This window comes from Heliangelus exortis, chromosome 21 (genome assembly GCF_036169615.1).
Source record: "Heliangelus exortis chromosome 21, bHelExo1.hap1, whole genome shotgun sequence".
NCBI classification, from domain to species: domain Eukaryota; kingdom Metazoa; phylum Chordata; class Aves; order Apodiformes; family Trochilidae; genus Heliangelus; species Heliangelus exortis.
The window spans coordinates 8,216,915-8,231,571 of record NC_092442.1 but is presented as its reverse complement, the minus strand read 5'-3'; the positions used below and the strand labels follow the sequence as shown (position 1 = coordinate 8,231,571).

At 49.1% G+C, this 14,657-nt stretch overlaps 1 long non-coding RNA gene across 1 annotated transcript; it reads right to left on the bottom strand.

Annotated features, from left to right (window-relative positions):
• Window positions 1-302: 302 nt before the first annotated feature.
• Window positions 303-14,179, bottom strand: LOC139806204 (uncharacterized). The gene is made up of 3 exons (XR_011730181.1): window positions 14,132-14,179; window positions 13,916-14,037; window positions 303-388 (listed from the first exon to the last, which is right to left on the bottom strand). It is a non-coding gene; the product is annotated as an uncharacterized lncRNA (long non-coding RNA).
• Between the last annotated feature and the right edge of the window lie 478 nt (window positions 14,180-14,657).

Here is a 14,657-nt window from a genome sequence, read left to right as displayed (position 1 = left end):
CCAGCGGGTACCGGAGGGATGCGAATAAATCCCCGCTTCTGCCACAGCATTGTGGGGGCTGGGGGGCTTTGTTTTATTGCGGGGTTTTTTCGGTTGGTTGGTTTGGTTTTGTTTTTTTTAACCTCCGTTTCCCGCCCCAGTCCCGTGGATGTTGATGTCTCCCTCCTCATGAGGCTCTCTCTGTCTGTGACAGGAACCACACAGCGGATTTGTCACCTCCCCAGCACCGGATTCAGGCACCTCCTGACTCCAGGTACCACCCATCGCCTCCATCCCTGCCTCGGACACAACAGGACGAGCATTCACCTCCCGGAGGCTTCAGGAGCTGAGCCAGAACACAACATGCTCCAAACCTCGGGAAATCGTTTCCAACTTCAGCTCCTCCAACCTGTAAATATTGATTTATTCTGCCAACAAACTGTCACTGTCAAACCAAGGCAGATAAACTGTTGTTCTCCCCTTCCTCCCTAACCTAGCCAGAGGGAAGAGAGCACTGCAATAACTGTTTCACTACAGTCCCACAACTGGGAGACATCCCTGGGATTGTATCTCAGGGTTTTGAGGAGGTGGCAGCAATCCCCAGCTCAGAAATTATTTTATTCTGGCAGAGCAATTCCCAGCCTGAATCTACTAATTTCCATGTTGCCACTGCTCACTCCTAAAGTTATCACTGATCATGCACACTGCTTTATTATTCCTTATTGGAAACTTCAAACCCACTCTCATGATGCTTTTTGGTGTACATTTACTAATAATTATTTAATGATTGTCACAGACACGTATGTCTGCACGAATGCAGGTACAATCTGCTTGATTTTATTGAAATCACACACTGCTTTTCTGTTTTATTTTTTGCCTTCCCAGCCTGGGAATGGCAGATTTGGGTTTAATCAGCCTCTTTGCAGTCTTGAACTTTGTCCTCCTGGAATACAGCCCCATTCATTTAGGGATTTCCCTCTAATAAACATTAATGAATCATGCCCTACAATTCCCTTGTGATCCTATCTCAGTTCCACAGATGGGGAAAACAGAAACAAATTGAGGGGGTCTGCACACTCTGCAAATCAAAGGCAGAGCTGGGGGAAGCCCCCAGTAATCCCAGCACAATTCCCTGCTCCAATAACTCTGCAAAACACCTCCCTGCCCTCACAGCTGCTGCATCAGGAGCAGGGACACTTCCAGCCTAGCCAGGAAGACTGAAATTGCTCTTTTCCTCAGGTTGAGATTTGCACACAACTGCAAATTCCCTACTGAGTTATTTCTTAGGATTATTTTTATTTTTTTTCCCCTGTGAGGATGTATTTTCTGACAAGCAGATTTGGGGGGAATCCCAATCCCTACTTGCACACCACAGGTTTATCCATCTTCCCAGAGGAAGGTGACTCCCTGGGGAGTTTTCTTGCCTGTGCTCTGGACAAAATGGCCCATTCCATGACAAAGAGGGCATCCCCTGGTGTCTGGGAAGGAAACCACATCAATTAATTACACAAAGACAGATGATTGCCTTGTGCATGGCCTCTCTAAGCAGGGCCACTTCCTAGAAGAAAGGTCTCCCAGCTGTAATTTGTTGTAGATACACAGAACACCCCAAGGTTCCCTGCCAGCCCCACTCCTGTCAGACACCCAGCAGTTTTCCTGACAGCCAGGGGTGTTGTGGAGCTGCCTGTGAGTCATTTACTGAAAAGGGGTTGTTCTGAAAAGAGAGGATGAGCACTGTGGAAAGAAGGTGTCAGACACAGCAGAAACACAACCCCCCTTTACACCTCCATCTGCAAAACATGCAAGGTGAGGCGTTTAATTTCAGATTTTGCTCCCTTTGTTAAAAATTATTTCTTTTTGAAGGCAGAATCAGATGCTTTAGCCTTTCTCCTACTTAATGAACAGATTTTCCCTGTGTTTAGCTCCATGGAAAACAACAGTTTCTCCCCAGCCTTTGCCTGGGGCAGCCACCTCTCTCATTCACAGGTTTCTGCTAAAAAAAAGGCTGCAGGAAACACAGCACTGGCATCAGCCCGCACTGCCCCTGGCTTGGCTTGCTCTGTCCAGCAGGTGGCAAGGGATCTGGATCGCCAGCTCCAGGCTGGGAATTGCTCCGCCAGAATAAAATATTGGGATTTCTGAGCTGGGAAAGGATTTGCAGCAGGATCTGCCCCGAGAGCAGAGCTCGGCTGCAATCTGCTGCCGGGCACAGCCCCTGGAGAAGCTCCCCGGCAGAACTCAGCTGCTGCGGGCAGGGAGGAGGAGAGAACTGCTACAGCAACTGCTCCTCCACTTCCCCAGAGTCCGAACCGGAACCGAACCCCCTCCTGTAGCAGCTGCTCCGGGTGCTTTGTCTGCACATGGCCACAGAGCTGCCCTGCCCCGAGCTCCAGGTCCCAGCGCCCCCGTTCTGCAAAGGTTTCTGCACAGCCCCTGTTGTGTTCAGCAGGAGGGACCTGGCTCTGCGAGCCTCAGCTGTTATTCTGAATTTCTCTTTTGTCTTTCAAGTTGGTCTGTGAGGGGCCAGCGATTGGTTTTGTTAATTGAGCACCCTGGCACGTCCCCCTGCATCACCCTTTGAAAATTTAACTCCAGTGTCAGCTCTGCAGCTGTTTCTGAGGCCAGAGAGATGAATGATTGCTGCTCCTGCCAGGTGCAAGGGTGAATTAAAAGGTCACGGGGCTGAGGGGAGGATTAAGCTTTGGCTCAGCTGTTCACATTCTCACCCAGAACAGGGTCCATCCATCCATCCATCCATCCATCCATCCATCCATCCATCCATCCATCCATCCATCCATCCATAGGAATCAAACAGGGGAGGAGCTGAATATTGGAAACAATTCAGGGATGCTCATACAAAAGCCACTGCCAAAGATGGGCACCCTCTGTGGTTTAAAATAAAATAAAATAAAATAAAATAAAATAAAATAAAATAAAATAAAATAAAATAAAATCTTTTATAGCAATCCTCCGAGCAGCCTTTGGATCAGGGAAATCATCTGCATGGAAATATCAACACAGAGTGGCATGGGAAGAGTCTCCTCAGAGACTGGGAATCCCTACATCTCTAAATTGATGCCTGGGATTTTCCTGCTAAACTGGAACAGTTTCTTCCCACACTCACCAAAGACAACGAGGGGAGGCAGCACCAACACCCACTCCTGAGAGCAATCAGCAAACAAAAATCCACCAGGTATGGAGCAGACCCATCTCCACCTGAAGTATTTCCCTAATTCAAGGTCTTTTGTGCCTCAGTAAGGAAGCTGTTGGCTATTTTAAGCCCTTCTCACACTTGCACTTCTGTCACAACCCACGGGAGGCTTCTGATCTATTTCTGTGTGTCAGACATCATTTCTCTTCTGCCTTCCTCATCAAACGTGCAAAATAATAATTCACTCAGGCTCTCCATTCCCTTTAGAGTGCACCCTGCCTGTGATTTAAACACTTATATTCCTATGCCTGTAAAATAAGCAGAAATCCTAAACTACCCTGGAATTGTCCTCTGGTATGTGACAGCACCTCCTACTACTCAAAGCAATTTTTTTTTTCTCCCCAGCTGTTAAATCTAGGACAAAATACTACACATTTGTTCTATATTAAGACCACAGACTAGAAGCAGCTGACTGCTTTCCCAGCCTCTGTCCTCACAGAGGGGAAGAATTAACCCCTGGCAGGAGCTTTTCTCACACTAAGTCATTAAGCAAAGCCAGAGCTCCTCAGTGCTCTCCCAGAATTAGCTCAGGATGAACTGGAGACACCCCTTGCCTTCCTTCCCTTCCCATAGCCCTCACCTCAGGTGCTGCAGCTGGCAGATCTCCTGTGATCACAGGGTGATTTCCCTCCACAACTTTGTTTTGAAGGGGCTGAGATGGATGCAGTTTATATTAGGAAGAAAAAAAGGTGTGAAAGCCACAGACCAACCAGCACCAAAGCTCCTCCTTACCAAAAACTCATCCTTGACATCCAGGATACGAGGACACAAAACTGTCAAACAGCCCCCCCCCACAAAAAGACCCCCCTTGTCTATTTTGTCTGTGAATCTACACCCCAAATTTCTCAAATTTCCTCCTGGCCCCATGTTTAACCCTTTGGTGCCCTCAGCTGGGGGCATCTGCAGCCAGTGCCAAGGGCAGAGCACACAGCAGCCACACACACGTCCTGGTAATGACATCATTTCTTCCACCAGCTCTGGAAAAAAACAAAACCAAACCCAAATCCCTGCTCCAGCATAATCGTGGCCCTGTTATTCATGGATCTTAAATTGTACTCCTTCATGAATTTTAATGTGCAATCCATTTTCTTTCCACTAATCCCACATTAGGCTGGGAGCCTTTACAGACCAAACATTTGCCTTTCTTAGCTCTTCACTCCCTGCAGCATCCTGGCTGCTGTGTCCCCAGGCATTGCCCTTGTCTCAGCTGTTCTGACTGGGAGGTTCAACCAACATTAAAGTGTTTTCTTTTTTATGAGATACTCCAGTTTTCTGCATCTGTGACAAAAGCAGCAGGAAAGTTGCATGGACACCCTGCAAACAGCTGCTTATTTAGATTTGCTGACCTATTTCCCTGGGTATTAGTTGCACAACACTTGAGGCAACACCTGGCTGTGAACTTTCAGCACTGCACTTCTGAAAATCTCTTTTTCCAGCTCAAACCATCTCCACAAGTCATCAGGAACAAGTTACATCCCTCCAGGAAATCCTTCACTCCAAGGAACTGCAGAATTTTTGTGTTGTTACTGCACAGGAACAAACCACAGAGAGCTGTCCCACACCACAGGCCACAAGGTGTTCAACAGCCTCATTTTAAATAGGTTTTAGGTTTGAAAACCATGGGATATTTTCACGTGACCTTCTGCAAAATGCAGTTTGAGGCTGTAATTCCACTGCTCAATTTGGTGATTTTCTCAGCTGAAGCTTCACTGGCAGGTGGCAGCCAGGAGGAAGGTGCTGCCACTGCCCTGCTCTGCTCTAAGGAGCAGAGTCTACAAGAAAGTGAAGCAAGATGCTCTTTTTGTGGAAATTACTCAGAATACACCAAGCCCATCTCTCCATCTGTCTCCCAGAACCCTTGTTAGATGAAAAAGAGATATTGTGCAGTCTTCAGTTATCAAGTCCTAAAAATATGAAAGCTTTGATGTACAGAAATGCACACTCAGAACCTTCCTGGCCCTGACTACAAACGTTCCCAGTTGCCACTAATTTCACATCCCTTGCAGAACCAGCAGCAATATTTCTTTTCCAGAACACACAGAACTCACTCAGAGTTTTAAGGACTCCAGCCCTGGGGATACTTTGTGCTGGGATGTGCCAGTAGTGCCACAGGCACATGGAGAAATGAATCTGTGACTTCCAGTCTGACTTGATTGAAACACTGACCTTATGAGAAGCGTGGAGCCTGAACCAGGCCTGCAAATCCCATCTGTTTCTTATTTCTATAATGGGCAAGTTAAAACCTTAAATCCAAACAGCTCTGAGCTTTGAATCCAAATTTTGCAGCTTGAGTCCATTACAAGAAAAGGATGATGGCTGGCCCAGCATGGACTCACTGCTGGGATTTATAGCAGGGCATTAAATGGAGAAGACACAATGCTGGTTGACTAAAGCTACTCTGGAGAGACAGATTCATGGGTCAGGGAACAAGCTGACACCCTCTTGGCTCCCCATAAAATTGTTATGGCAACAGTCCTGGACTTGAGCAGTGTTTTGAGGGTCAGCTGGTGCTGGAGAGCCACTGGAGTGCTCCTCTGCTGGTGGGAGCTAAAAAAACCCCTGCACTAACTCTCTGTGCTTGGTATTATAATAATTTACAGCTTTGGCTGGTTTGTTGTGTTTGTTTTTTGTTTTTTTTTTTGCTGCAATTTGATGTAAAAATAAATAAGTAAATCTAACCTGTGAAGCAAGCAGCTTCTTAGGTTTTAATGAAAAATAAAAGTGAGCATATTGAGAAAAACAATCAGAAAAATAATCACCAGGTCTTTTTTATTCAAAAGCTGGTGAGGGCTGATCTCTGAGCACGAACAGAATTTGGCAAAACTGCTCCCACTGCTGCAGGATAAAGCCCATTAAATATATAATGGCTCCAGTGCCATGCAGATTTGAAAAAGAAGTTTGAAAGTGTAAGGGTGCTAATTATTTTCCACCCATCTACCTCTGCATTAACCACCAGGTTTTGATGCTTCCCCAGACACTGGGTAAATTATTGAATTTTTCAAGTGATGCTCTGTTTATAGAATTGCAATTACTCAGAACTGGCCTTTGTTTGGAGAAGAACCCCTGGCCATCCTCACTAATGGCTCCTTCTGATCTCATCTGACGTGGAGGATTTCCTGAGCATATTAAAACCATTATTCACTCTGCCTTTTTAGCTTAGCCAAAGATTTAATGACTTCAGCACTGTATCTTTTGCTGGATTTGAAGTAGATTTGCTCCCCGGGGGCTGATGCTGTTGCACTCTGTTCCCTTCAGACGTACAGAGATGCCAGGGAAGTTCTTGAACTGGTTGGATTATAGATATTTTTGGGGGAAAAAAAAAATTGGTATTTAGCACAACTGAGTGTAGGAACCTCAGAGTACTTTTGACACCTGAAAACACATCCTTGTCTGACTGCCCAAGGTCATTTTAAGTCCTGCCTGGACTCCCCCATAAAACTCACCATGACCTGTGCCACACAGACACACACTTGGGGTGCCTCCAGCCTGAGGTTATGGGATGCCCACCCTCACCACACCTCCAGCTTTCCTCCAGCCTCTTCCAGACACACAACTACAGCTCCCTGCTCTAGCACTGCCACATTTCAGCCACCCCTGATGCTGACAGCAAAATCCAGTGTAAATCCCTTCCAGCTTGGTGTTGGCCAACTGGACCAGCAGCTTCCAGACCATGCTGGCCAGGATGAGGCTGTGGATGTAGCTGCAGTTTGCTGGGGAGTGAGGGGTTTTCATGGCAGATTGGATTTTACTCTCTAGTACCTGATTTATTTTTTTTTTTTTTTGTTTTCCTTAGCTTCAGTGGAAAAACAACCCTGCAGGGCACGAGGGACTGGCAAGACAGAGCATCTCCTTCCCTGCTGCAGGTCCATCAGAGGAGGAGGTTAATTAGCAAGCTGCAATCTGTGCCTGGGAGAGATCTGCAGCCCTGCAAGCCTTTCAGTGCCTTTTGTGGGGAGAGGAGTGATCTCTGGGTGCACACAACTCATTAAGCCCATTTTAGTCCATGATTTCAAGCCCTCTAAACTGCAGAATGACTTTTTTCCTCCCATTTGATACTCAGCCACTGGGCCTAAACTAAAGCTCAGTGCTGAGGGCAGCTGAACTCTTTACAAATCACACAATCAAGCATCTGTGCAACCAGAATTTCCTCCATCCATAACAATTTCCACATGCACAGCTCCTCAGACACGTCTGATACGTGTGTTAATAACTCATGCTGGTGCCTGCTGACAGCCTGAGTTACTGATCTTCCCTGCTCCATTTCTTCTGTCTTGAAACGTGGTCTCTGCTACCCAGTGCAAACTGATCTTTTCTCTCAGTCTGTTTGACAGAACTGTGAGTCAGGACTCGATGAACAAAACCAGTTTGTGATGCAGATGCACAAAGCTGAGATGTCCCCATTGCCCTGACATCTCCATCCCTCAGAGCAGCCCCTCTGCTTGTACCACCACAAATCAAATGGGACCAAGAACTGCAGAGGGGATGAGGAACAGAACCAAGTTGTGCTGGTTGGGACTGTGCTCTGGGTGTCCAAGAGCTGGTGGGTCAGGGATGGTTCTGGGAGGGATGGATCCCTCCGGGCAGGTGGATCACCTCTGGAGAGAGCTGCCAGCCCTGGCTCTCTGGGACTCTGCAGCTGAAGCATCACTGGTTTAGTGAATGAAATGTTTTCATGTGAAAGGCCTTAAACTGCTCATGGAAGGAGTGTAAACAGAGACCTGAAGGGATCCCAACCACCACTCACCAGCCTGAGCTGTGGGAGCCCTTGGGGTGCATCTGCATCTGCTCCTCAGCAGGAGGCAGCTCCCAGCTTCATCCCAATTAATCATCTCCTAATGACTTTCTGAACCAGGAGGATTTCCTTAATTACACCACGCGTTAGACTTTAATCAAGAAATCAATCTTCCACCCTGCCCAAAACCCCAGGGTTTGGCACCTTGGGTGAAGAGGGGCCCAGGGTCCCCCTCATGTCCTGTGGCTGAGCAAAGCCTGAGGGCTCCTCACTCACAGCCTCAGGGGACAACAGCATCTTCAGAGCCCCTCGTGCCTCTGACTGTCCCCAGGGACAGAACCATCTCAGGGGCCATGGGGCAGGGCAGGCCTGGGCTTTGTCACCCAGGGAGAGGGGATGATGGGGACAAAGCCATCTGCTGCAGGAAGAGAAGTGTGATGAAGGCTGAGGGAAGTGATTCTCCCTCTCTGCTCGGCTCTGGTGAGACCAACACCTGGAGTACTGGGTCCAGTTCTGGAGCCCCTGTCACAAGAAGGACGTGGAGGTGCTGGAGTGGGTTCAGAGAAGGGCCAGGAGGAGGATCAGAGGGCTGGAGCAGCTCTGCTGTGAGGAGAGACTGAGAGAGTTGGGGTTATTCAGTCTGGAGAGGAGAGAGCTCTGAGGGGACCTTATTGTGGCCTTCCAGTATCTGAAGGGGGCCCACAAAAAATCTGGGGAGGGATTTTTTAGGATATCAGGGAGTGATAGGACAGAGGGGAATAGATTCAAACTAGAGGGGGGGAGATTTAGATTGGAAGTTAGGAAGAAGTTCTTCCCCATGAGGGTGGTGACACTGCTTGCCCAGAGAGGTGGTGGGAGCCCCATCCCTGGAACGTTTTTAAGGCCAGGCTGGACAGGGCTCCCTGATCCAGCAGGAGGTGTCCCTGCCCATGGCAGGGGGGTCAGAACTAAATGATCTTAAAGGTCCCTTCCAGCTCTGAAAATTCCATGATTCTATGAAACACGGCAGGGCCTGGCAGGAGCAGGGTGCTGGCTCAGCTGTACCTGTGGCCTTCAGCAAACCCCAGAGCTTCTCCCCCAGCCATGGCAAAGCTGATGATCTGCTCCCCCTCAGACACACCTTGGGGACAGAGCTGGCACCCACTGACCCCCCCAGAGCCCCTAGGATTTATTTCTTCACCAGCAGCAGCAATGGGTTGTAAGTGGAGCCTGGAGGCAGCACGTGCTTGTCACCAAATCTGTCTGGAAGTGATTGAATTAAGATCCCTGCACAGCCCCAGCTCAGCTCCAACATCTGGATATTTTTTCCAGCCCTCCTGTGTCAGCTCAGAGCCTTTGTGCCCAGCAGGATGTGGTGGGGAGGGGGATGAGGGTTTTGCATTTTCCAGCATTTCCATTTTTCACCTCCTTCCGCCTCCCGCCAGGAGCGACACGGCCCCGTGCACAGCTCCTGCAAACCTCTGCAAACCTTCTCAGAGGAACAGATAAATCCTGGGGCTGCTGTGTCCTGCTCTGTTGTCAAAGGCTGCACGAGGCTGCTGTGATCCAAAGGGAGGAAGGTGTCTAATTAAATATTAACCTCATTTTTTTGTTCCGGTTTGGAGGAGGATGCTGAGAGCACAACTGCAGCAAAGGATTTATCTTGAAGGATGCTGAGTGCCTGAGCTGACAAGAAACCCCCTTTGGAGCAGGGGACAGGCTGATGGTCCTGATCCAAACCCCTGATCCAAACCCCTGGAGTGGTGGCATCTTTAAGGAGGTGGAGCCAGTGGGGTGCCCCCGAGGTCAAGCTGTTTGGGGTGATGGGCAAGGAAAATAGAATGTTGTTGTTTTTTCTTTTTTTTAAATTTATTTCTAGGAAGTTTTTTTTTGTTGCTAACAAAATGCAAATAGATGAAGCAAAGGTGTGACAGAGCAAAATGATTTAAGAAAGGGTGTTATGGTAATGGAAGAGAGGGAGATGGGGCCCAGCTCAGAGCTCACCTGTGCCAGGGCAAGTGCAAACCTGGGCCTGAGCCCAGCAGCTTGGTTGGGTTTTAAATGGAGGTGTGAAAACATTTTGGTGCTTGTGTGTTCTCTGTCCTACTCAAACTGGGGCTGCTCAGGCACTACATCCTCTCCCCCCATCACTTGCCTGCAGAGCTGCTGAGGATGCTGAGGGAAGGGATGTCAAGTACCTGCTGCTTTTGTGAGGAGCTAAAAATAAAAAGCATCTGCTAAAAATAAGGAATGATCAGGGAAAAAATGCTAAACCCCAGAGATCTCCCTGGACTCCGAGGATTAATTCTCATTTCTCTTTAATCCAGACAAAAACAGTGACATCACTGCTGGAGGGTTTGGCTCAGCTCAAGCAGGAGCTCCACATCCCTGCCCACCCCACCTGGCAGCACCCTGAGATCCTCCTTGCTCCCAGCACTGAGCTTTTGGGTGCATTCCCAAGAAAAACAGGTCCCAGTTGTCCCGTAAGCCCTATGGCCAGAGCCCCAGTGGTGCCCTCCCCAGCCCAGCCCTTGTCATGGTGCAGATCAGAGTTGGGCTTTGTGCTGCATGGGAATTGCCAGTTTTGGGGTCACCCAATCCTATATCATGTATGGCCTCAGATAAGGGGAGGAAAAGGGGCCAGATGTCCCAGATTGCAGACTGGACTTGTTTAAAAAATAGGATTGACTGATAGTCTTTTAGAGGGAAGAAAAATACTGATCAGAGCTACTTAATTTGCAGTATTCCAAAGAGGTAAAAAACCCTAATTCCTGGGAAGATACTAAAAGGAGAAAAGGATGCAACATACCAGAAGGCATGGGGTCCATGAGCCCCCACCTACCCTGTCTGACCCCACACAGCCAGCCCAGCACTCAGATCCTTTCTCCAAATCCTCAGAAAATGTTTTCACACTGGTAACATGAGTCAAGCATCATTAAATAGAAAAATTGCTCCCAGTTTACCCACTGCATCCAGATATATGCAAATATATGCAGGCAGCAATTTACATACAGAGCTTGGGATTTCAGTGCTGAAGGAAAATTCTCTGAATTTCTGGATAAGCCCAAGACTCAGCTGCTGAATCTGGGGCTTGGGGCTGGGAGGAGGGAGGCAGGAGGATGTGTCTTGGATTTCTGTGTGCAGCAAGGCCTCAGCCTCAGAAATATTTTAAATGCTGAGAGCCCTGAGCAGATACAAGGGTTCCCAGCCCAAGGTGTGATTTGTGTGCAGCAGCACACAGACACCTGAAATGGAGCCTTTAAAAACACCTCTGACTTCCCTACAATGCTGCTCCTGTGGAGCTGCAGCAGCTCCTCACAGACTCAACCTGGGTCCCTGGAGCCCAGTGCTGCCTGGGGGAAAAAATTAATTAAGGAAAAATCAAATCCAAGCAATTCCTTACCAGCCTCTCCAAATGTGTTTTCAAGTCAAGAGTGACCAGAGAGGTAAGTAAATCTTTTTCTGGAGAGGAAATTACATTGTGTTTACACCTCACCCTGTCTGCTGAAGCAGGGCCTGCAGTTGAGCTCCAGTCTGGTTTATGTTTACCCAGCTGGAGGAGATGCTCAGGGGGGTTTGGCCATGCTGGGCATGGGATAGGTGAAGAATTCAGCATTTATATGTATAGGAAGCTCTGTGGTTTCATGAGCTGCAATGCAGAAACCCTGCCTTCTGTTTGCTGGGCCATGGTTTTGCCAAGCTGCAAGCCCTGGACAAGGGGCTGCTGTTGGACTGGGGCTGTGCAGCCACTTGGGAAGGACAAGGTAGATAAAAAGCAAATATTGAAGTCAGGAGGACCTGACCTGCAGCTCAGAAGGACCTAGCATTGGTCTGCAAGGCTCCTCCCATTGCAGGGAGCTTTGCTCTGCAGGTGAAGAAAGCTCCTATGGCTTTCTTTTAGACTCTCTGCTCCAAATCCTTGAAGGCACCTGACTGTTTGCTGTTCCTCCAAAGACCTTTTTTTGCCACCTTTCTGTGCTGGAGGGACACAGGTGCCACACGTTGTGTTCCTGTGCCTGGCACAAAGCAAAGGGGAGAGGAACAAACTACAAACTGCTGCTGGAACAAACTACAGAGAGCCTTCCCCTGGGAAAGCTGGGTCTGTACAGCAAGGTTAATGGCTGGTACATCCTCCAGATCCCACCTCAAACCTCTGCCTTTTGCTCCCTGGAAGGACACTGCTCATGCAGGGTGGGCAAAGCAGAGCTAACCCAGGCTGAGGTTCACGTTTCCTGTAGAAAAAAAATGTGCAAGAGCCAGAAAATGGTGGCTGAAATCTAAATATTTCCCCTGGACACAGACATGACCAAGGCACTTGCTGTCACACTGCTGATTGGGGTAAAACCCAAAAAAGGTGCCTCTGCAATGCCTTTGCTCATCAGCCTGGAAAGGAGCACAAAGATCTCCTCTTCCCAGCTCCTGGGTGCTGAAAGCTGCCAAAGGTCAGGCTTAAGCTCCAGAGACTTTGGCAAGGGTTTATGCCATGAAATCCCCTCTGACACCTTGGGAAAGGCAGCTCTGAGCTTTGCTGCCTGTTAATCATTGCTGAGTGGGGTGGTTTTCCAGGCAGTGCAGCTGGGGGACATGGCCAGGCTCCCTGTGCCACAGGACCTGCTCCAAATCTCCCCACTGAGCCCTTAATCAGCTTTTACCTGAGATTAGCTGAAACATTCCTGGCCTCTGGTTCAAAATAGCTTTTCTTGCTTGTAGGCAACTAATCCAAAAGCAGCTCCTCCAGCAAGGGTTGCTGGGTCTGGGCTTTTTTTATTTTTTCCCCTCTAAGATTTGAACCTTGCTTGGTTCCAAGGCTTGTTGGGTTTTGGGGTTTTTTTTGGGGTTGTTTGTTTTTGTTTTTTTTTTGATTGAGAAATCAGGACAGGGGATGCACCCAGCAAAGCTGATTTGTGATGGGAATTGTCACCTGCAGCCCTCCTAAACCCAACCAAGCCAACACCTGGCCCACTACAAAGGGCCCAAAGAGCCCAGTTCAGGCTGCACTTGGGGGAAATTCAGGTTTTGCACAAGGGGTTTTACACTGCAGCTCCTGGGGGGCCACTGGGCAGACACCTCTCATGTGATCCAGGTCTGTCCTGTCAACACCAAGCTCCTCTTTCCTGCCAACAGCAAACAGAGCCAAAAAACCTCCCTTGTCTGAGGCTGCCAGGACACGGGGAGGAACCCAGGAGGGCAAAGGGGTGGCTGCTGGAGGACAGAGCCCCAGAGCAAAAAACGCTGCCAAAAAACCCACGGAGCGAATCAACAGCCCTCAACTTCTATATGCATCCATCAGGAGGAGCTGGGACGTGCAAGCAGTCACATCCAGAAACCCCACGTGTGACGTGGCTGCGATTAAATAAAGGACACTCTGAGTGCCTCCCTAATGGCTCAGGGCGCCAGGAGCGGAGCCGTGCGGCTGCCGGCAGCTCCCAGCCTGCCAGAGCTCGTCCCTGCCAGGCATCAGGGCTTTAAAAGATTCAATTTACCTCCCCGAGCTTGCAAACAGGATCCACATTAACAGTGCCCCCCTCGCAGCCGTGGTGACAAAGTCCTCCTCCTCCTCCTCCTCACCGGGAGCACAGAGCCACAGCAGCCCAATAAACAGCTGGGATGTTGTGTTCAGAGGGAAAGCAGAGCTCAAAGGAAAACCAGGCAGGGATTCAGCCCTTTCATCTCCTCCCCTGTCTAACCTGTTCCCACCCAGCTCCTTCCCACCAACCTGCCACAAAACCCATCCCAGGGAGACCAGCTGGAGCAGCAAAGCCTGGCCAGGATTGCAGCAGCATGGATGCTCTGAGATCAAACTCCCTCCCAGCACAAACAAATCCCAGAAACAACCAGAACCTGGGGACAGGGGGAGGCCCTGGAGATGGAGATGGGCACTGCTGATACCTCCTCAGCCCTGGGCTTCCTTACCCTACTCTGCAGCTGTCTCTGAGCAGGAGCAATTGGGGTGTTGCTGAGCTGCCATGTGGGACCTGAATGTCCTTTGGCCAGCAGTTAAAAATTCACTTTACCTTGATGAGGTCTTTTTTTCTGTGCCCTCTGAGCACGAGTTTTGGCTGCACCCCTGCTTTGTGCTATGCTCCGGTGCTTCTCCTGTCCCTGCACTGTGGTCACCTCACTTCCAGCCAGGAAACTGCAAAAACAAACACAAAAGAATCTCTGGGAGGTGAGGATGGAGCAAAACCCCCATTTGTGAGGGTGAGACACCTGCTAGCAAAGCAGGAAACCTGGGGGCAGAGGCCGAGTCCTCCAGTGCTTCATCTCCTCTGGATCCATGGCTGGGCCAGGAGAGGCCCCTGAATCCTGCCCTGAAACCTCCCTAAAAATAGCACTGATGGGGAAATCCTTGTCCAAGTGGAAAAGAAAACACCAGTCTGGGTTTCACAAGGAAACAGAGATACATAAAAGTGTGCTTGCTCTTAGACTCTTCTGTTATTTCTGTAAAGCAGCCAAACACTTGCACAGAAACCCTTTACCGAGGGGCACGTTACCACTGGGGGAGGTCGGGCCCCTGGTAAAGTATTTTATTTTTTTTTTCCCCCCCCTCCAGCATTTTCCTTCATGTAGTCAGAAGTTTCCACACATGGAGAACAAAACCTCTGTAGAAATGTCCTCAGCGGGGCAGCCCCCGCCGGGAGCCAGCTGCCTGATTCTGAGCCATAAATAACATAAATAACAGAGCAGGCTGGAAAATCTCCATGTGATTTTTATGGCAGGAGGCAAATCAGTGATGGGGACATCTCCTGGCCTCCT